This window comes from Leuresthes tenuis, unplaced genomic scaffold, assembly GCF_036924035.1.
Source record: "Leuresthes tenuis unplaced genomic scaffold, fLeuTen1.0.hap1 SCAF_34, whole genome shotgun sequence".
NCBI lineage: Eukaryota > Metazoa > Chordata > Actinopteri > Atheriniformes > Atherinopsidae > Leuresthes > Leuresthes tenuis.
In genome coordinates, this window is record NW_027325388.1 from 39,071 (window position 1) to 45,551 (window position 6,481).

The window sequence follows — 6,481 nt, forward strand, 5'->3', positions numbered from 1 at the left end:
TCTCCCACTTATGATCATGTGCAGATTGATTTTCGAAAATTTTCTTTCATGTTTTCTAGCAATTAATGATGGACATTTAGACCTTCTTGCAGCTGAACACCTCCGCTCCCTCTTTTGATCATACATTGTCAGGCATTCGAACCTTGTCTTACAAACTTTAATCAAAAATTCACACCTTTTTGCAGCCGAACACAGTTTTTTTCAGCCGAACTTGGACATTCGCACCTTTTCTCACCCGCTTTTTGCAAACTATGGTCGGCCATTCACAGCTTCCTCTCCACCATACTTCTATGGTGGGATATTCACACCCACTTGCATCCGAAGACCTCCGCCCCCACTTTTGTTGATATTTAGTCGGTCATTCGCACCTTACCCACTTTTGGCAAACTATGGCCTTCTTGCAGCCAAAAACCTCTGATCTCGCTTTTGATGATGTAAGGTTGGGCATTCAGACCTTGCTTCACCTGCTTTTCACCAAATATAGTCGGACATTCACACCTTCTTGCAGCCGAACACTTCCGCTCCACCTTTTAGTTTTCTATGGGGCATTCACACCTTTTTTTTCACCGCATTTTATAAAAACACCACAGGAACACCGTATTGAGGCTTTGTTCTGACCGCTCATTCGGTGTCGCGTTTCTTTCAAGCAATTCTCCTGGTTAGCCCGCACTCGGCTCGCTCCCAGAGCCGTGTTAAAGTCTGATTCGCATTCACTCTCTTTTCTCAGCAGACTAAAAGAAAGTTTCATCTTGGGCTCCCTGAAACTTCCATCCTGCACCGCTGTTTGCTTTTTCACAAGAGCAGAGGAGAGCGCACCGTTCCCAGGGGCACTACAGTACCGGGTCGATGCTTGGAGTGAACGGAGCAAGCTCCTTTTTCAACTCCTATTGATACAAATCCATTTAATATGTAGTCCTCGCATAGAGGACACATCAGACATTAAACTGATAAGAACAGATACTACACTTGATCTTAGCCAAAAGGCCGAGAAGCGATAACTGTCCACTGGTTCACGTCCGAGGGCCCTTCCTGGCACAATGCGCACTTGTAGCGGTGTTCTTTTTATGGCCATAGTGTCACTTTGCACCTCGGCCCACCCGCTGCACTGAGCACTCTTCAGCCCTTTTAAATGGTATAACTTTACACTACCGCACGCTCCAGCGAGCACCATTCAAGCAACAACTTTGCACTCCAGCTTCGAACATTGGCACAGTCGCAACAAGTAAGGCGACTCTACTCAGAGAAGTCACTCTGCACAGTAATAAGATTTCTTTTGCACAGACAGAAAGGGCTTCATCCGCAAAGGTAAAGCCTGCCAAAAATAGAAACAACTCATTAGTGCTGCTCAACGTTGTACTTTGCAGTAAAACAAAGAGCAAATCTAAAGATTCAGGAATCTGAGAATAAGCTTACTTCCATGAGTTCTTCACGATTTCGGATTTTGCTATAAAATGAATTCCTTCACTCAAACTAAATTAAAACTGCTAAACCGCTAATCTGTTACATGCAAGGCAGATGTCAAATTCACCGAAATAGGATCTAAGGGTATTTGGCCAATCGAGCTGTAGCAGCTTCGGTAAAAGAGTATAAGTTGAAGAGTTTGTGAATAAAGGTGTGCGCACACATAGTGAGTTGTAGGAAAATAGGCAGGGAGCAATGCCGGCTGGGGTATAGGTTCTTGTATGTTGTCTGACTGTTTGATTTGAATGTGTTGTGTTAGTGTCCTGTTGAATGTTACATGTTTGGGCTTTGACACGCTTCACTGTGGTTGTTAACTGTGTGGTGTGTCCTGAAATGTTATATGTTTGGGCTGTGTGACATGCTTAATGCTTTTCAGTAGCAACCCACTTATTCATATATAGCAACTGACAACATAAGAAGTCCGGACATACTTTGATAGTAGTTGTAGAAGTATCCTTATTGATAATAGATAAACTAATTCATAGTGATAGAACAGTAGATGAACAGGTGCCTGCACATGTCTCATGAAAATAAAATGGGTGTATGATTGCTGACGGCAGAGCAATACTGCCAAACTTATGAGTTCTTGTGGCAAACTTGATTCAGTGTCTTGACGTGTATACGCTGTTTCGCTGACTTGTCACAAGAAACAAAGTGTGTTTGATAAGATCCGACCATTTTATTACGGGAGGATCAGTATGTATGGATTCTGATGTGACTGATAAACTCATTCGTATCTTAAGCATAATCTAATACGTGAGACAACGCCCTGGCACACAATCAAAAAAAAAAAAAGAGAGAGCGGTTTTGTGTCCCCACAGTCCATAATGTAGAAAAGAGAGAAAAAAGCCTTTCTGATTTGTTGTGTGTGCTCACAGTGCAGAGTGTAGAGAAAAGAGAGAAAAGAAAGCCGTTTTGGTGTCACGGGTGTTGTGACTTACACACACACATTTCTGAATTGAGAAAGGAAATTATTTTAGAGGAAGCACTAGAGTTTAGATCCCACATTTGTTGATAGGCATTCATTTAATTTTTCTTTTAATCAGTTTTAAAGTGAATACTAACTGAGAAATGAAAAAGGTGAAGAGTTTAGAAGCTTGGTTCAAGAGCAAAACTTGGTTTATGATCAGCTGAGTCTCTAAACAGAACAGCAAAGGGCTTCATCGAACATTTAAAAAAGATTCAGATTGTTAGAATATCCAGAATTTATAGGAATGGTGGTGATTACTCTTATTTTCTAGAATGGAAATAACTGCACCATGTCTGTTTTATGAATTTAAGGGGCTAAAAAGTTTTGTTCTCGTTTTTCTATGATTAACCAAATGTATGTGAGAGTCCAAACAGACAGAAGGGTTACGGCCGAGCGCTGGACCTTCCAAAAAAGATGAGACAGGCTGGACCCGTGCCATACTAGTTAAGGCCTGCCTGTGGATAACAGGTTCTTTAAACTCTCACTCACACAAACTCACACACGTTCGCACACATACACCCATACACACACACATTCTTGAACTTGCTGCAAGATTAAACCTTTGCATTAACTGACTCCAGCAACTCTGAGTCTCATAAAGAGACTTTTCTCAACAATTGGGTCCTCAAACCAGATCTCAACGTTTTTTCCGCTGTCCAGGGTCGGAGCTGAAACCGTGCACGGGGGAGTCCAGTACTCCTAATGAAAGACCCCCTGCTGAATTGCGGTAATTAGGGGCCAGTCTCCACTGAAAGGGGGAAAAAGGGACGAGATCGTACTTTTGAATCAATGGCCAGAAGCCATTGGCAGTGCAGGCATCAACAATAATGGTGTTATTTCACCCATTAACACTTAAGGTACCTCATGCAGTGGCTGTGATATGGTTACTTAACAAAATATCTTTACCAGACATCTCTCCTACATAACAGTTCTTCTTTCACAGCCACACCTTGTTGTCGAGAGATGTGCTACACTTAATCCATCCACACTGCTACCTACCCCACAGATGGAAAGCCAGAAATAACCATCAGTGTTTTACCCAGGCCAGACTTAACTGATATATGTTATGAAAATGCAGAAATAACTATATTTATTCAACAGATCAAGGAAAAAAACCCTGATGGCACAAATGCTACAGGATTTGCAGTAGTAACAGAAACTGAAGTTTTCTTAAAACAACCACTACCAAAAAATTACTCTGTTCAAGCAGTCAAATTGGTAGCTTTAACTGAAGCTTGTAAATTAAATAACAAAAAGGTTGTTAACGTTTACACTGACAGTCAGTATGCCTTCTCAACTGTACATGTGTTAACACAGCATTGGAAAAACAGGTATGTTGACATCCACAGCTAAATGTATAAACTACAAATATTTTAGCATTATTAGATGTTATTCAATTGCCATCTACAATAGACTCGTATGAATGACCGGAAGGAAAACCATACTGCCAAAGAATTTGTTTAAATATGCTGCAGTATTGAGCCACGGACCATGTCATGTCTCAACAGGAGGGATGGAAGCAATAATGAACCAGGTTTTTACAGCATATGGTTTTACTAATTATTAAAAACATTTTTTTAGAATAAATAAATGAATAAAGTTTTGTCTAGCAGGTCAAATATGTGCAAAATACATTCCACAGGGCAATCTAAGACCAAAACGAAGATAATTCCCTAAGCCAGTGTATCTTTTTCAACATATTTGTTTGGATTTCATTATTTCATTATTTTGTAGATTTCATTGAACTAAATTAATGTTAAGGGAAACGATTCTGCTCAGTGACAACAGAGGTTTTTACCAAATGGTCTGAAATATTTCCATGTGCACAAGCAGATGCACTCTCAGTAGCAAAATCACGCGTAAAATAACTCATTTCTAGATTTGAAATTCCTGAAAAGATCTTCAGTGATAATTTGACACACTTTGTAAACAATGTCATCTCACTGATGGCAAAGAACTTAAAATAGACCTTAGAAACCACTGTGATATAGAAGGTTTCGCTAACACATTGGAATTGTTTTACTATTTACATATGCATGTGCAGTGAAGAATTGCTTGCTGCTGATAAATGCAAAGAAGAACAGCTTACACATAAATGCTCACATATAGGCTGCTGAATGCAATGAAGACCTGCTTATCCAGTAAAGTTCAATGTCAATGTGTAATATTCAATTAGGATTTGCAAAACAGTGAAGTTAAACAATGAATGGGTCCATAGTCGGTATGAGAAGACTACAGGAATATTTACCTGGGTGTACGTTCAAACAGAGATGAGAAAATTGCGATAAATTATTGTTTGTTTGTTTGTTAGTATGTATATGAATGTTATGTGTATAAACTGTGTTGAGTTGTAGTTACTCAGTAGTGTCTCAGTGAAACAACCGACGGGGGAAGCCTTGCGGTGACAACAAAAGCAGTGTTTTACTGATCAGTCAAGTTGCTCCAGTGTACTCCATACAAACTGGTTGGCTACTGAAGGGATAGAAAATGGGGAATACTTGTTTTAAAGCAAACAAGGAATTAGATGGGAAAAATACATGTTTTAACGGGACCCAGACAATATTAAATACTCAGACAGATGGGAGAAGAAGTGTAGTTTTGTAGGAAATCACAAAATTATTACATAAAATGAGTGAAATCAATTGAAGAATGCCTTTCTGAAGAGCTGTTTACCACAGATGAGCAGCTTTGCGACCAAGCACATTGTAGATCGCTTTACTGCCAAAATGATCTAGTTTAATGGATTGGTTTAGACATTTATAACAGCATTTTAAGAACAAAGAGAGAAACAAAAAGGGACAACGCTACATGGTGGAAGGTGATGTATAAATAACTGTGTATATGATGAAGGAGAGACCATTTGAGCAGCACAGCCATTTCGCAGCACAGGGACAGCAGTCCAAGTTAAAGGATCTCCCATGTGGTATCACCTGTCACACTGTGTCAAGGCATCAAAAGAAGAAAAAATCACCAAACTCAAGGACAAAGAGACGAAGACTCCGGTGAACGAAGAGAGAGGACTTACAAACCAGAAATACAAAAGGATGCTCGATATCAAGATCCAGAAGAAGAGGCTAACAATGCCACGAACACTTACGATGCTGGGAATGATGCCAGCAATGAACAGAGAAGAAGATTCAGTGTCATCAATCTGCAACACGTGCCTCTAATGAGGGGGTGAATATAGAATCCTCAACGATTACAACGTCTCTGGGAACTGTGACAACAACAAGGTTTAAACCATTTTGATATATATTGTAACCTATTGGCTAAGGAATAGTGCTGAAAATGAGGTAAATCTAATCCACCACTGTCCTTGGTCTTCTGTAGGGTTTTTAAACTAATACGTGGTGGTTTGTTTTTCCACAGAAATTTGGAGATGCATGAATCTAGTGACTTAAACCAAGTAGCAGATGGTTTTATGGGGATCATTGAGAACAAATAGTTAACTTTTGGTAGTATCATCATTTTAATGGTTGTAACTCTCCCCATAAGTGATATAGGTAAGGACTTCCAACGAGAGAGATCGTCCTCTACTCTCTTTACTAATTGCACATAATCCATCTGTACTTATCAGTTTAATATGTGATATGTCTATGCAAGGACTACATATTAAATGGATTTTTATCAATAGGAGTTGAAAAAGGAGCTTGCTCTGTTCACTCCAAGCATCGACCCGGTACTGCAGTGCCGCTGGGAACGGTGCGCTCTCCTCTGCTCTTGTGAAAAAGCTAACAGCGGTGCAGGATGGAAGTTTCTTTTAGTCTGCTGAGAAAAGAGAGTGAATGCGAAGTAGACTTTAACACGGCTCTGGGAGCGAGCCGAGTGCGGGCTAACCAGGAGAAATGCTTGAAAGAAACGCGACACCGAATGAGCGGTCAGAACAAAGCCTCAATACGGTGTTCCTGTGGTGTTTTTATAAAATGCGGTGAAAATAAAGGTGTGAATGCCCCATAGAAAACTAAAAGGTGGAGCGGAAGTGTTCGGCTGCAAGAAGGTGTGAATGTCCGACTATATTTGGTGAAAAGCAGGTGAAGCAAGGTCTGAATG

At 40.2% G+C, this 6,481-nt stretch overlaps 1 non-coding gene and 1 pseudogene across 1 annotated transcript; one reads left to right on the forward strand and one right to left on the reverse strand.

Moving 5' to 3' along the window:
• Positions 1 to 805: 805 nt before the first annotated feature.
• On the reverse strand, positions 806 to 996 carry LOC140285233 (U2 spliceosomal RNA). Its single transcript, XR_011910352.1, has one exon. It is a non-coding gene; the product is annotated as a U2 spliceosomal RNA (small nuclear RNA).
• A 4,971-nt stretch (positions 997 to 5,967) lies between these two features.
• LOC140285244 (U2 spliceosomal RNA) lies at positions 5,968 to 6,144 on the forward strand (annotated as a pseudogene).
• The last annotated feature ends 337 nt before the right edge of the window (positions 6,145 to 6,481 follow it).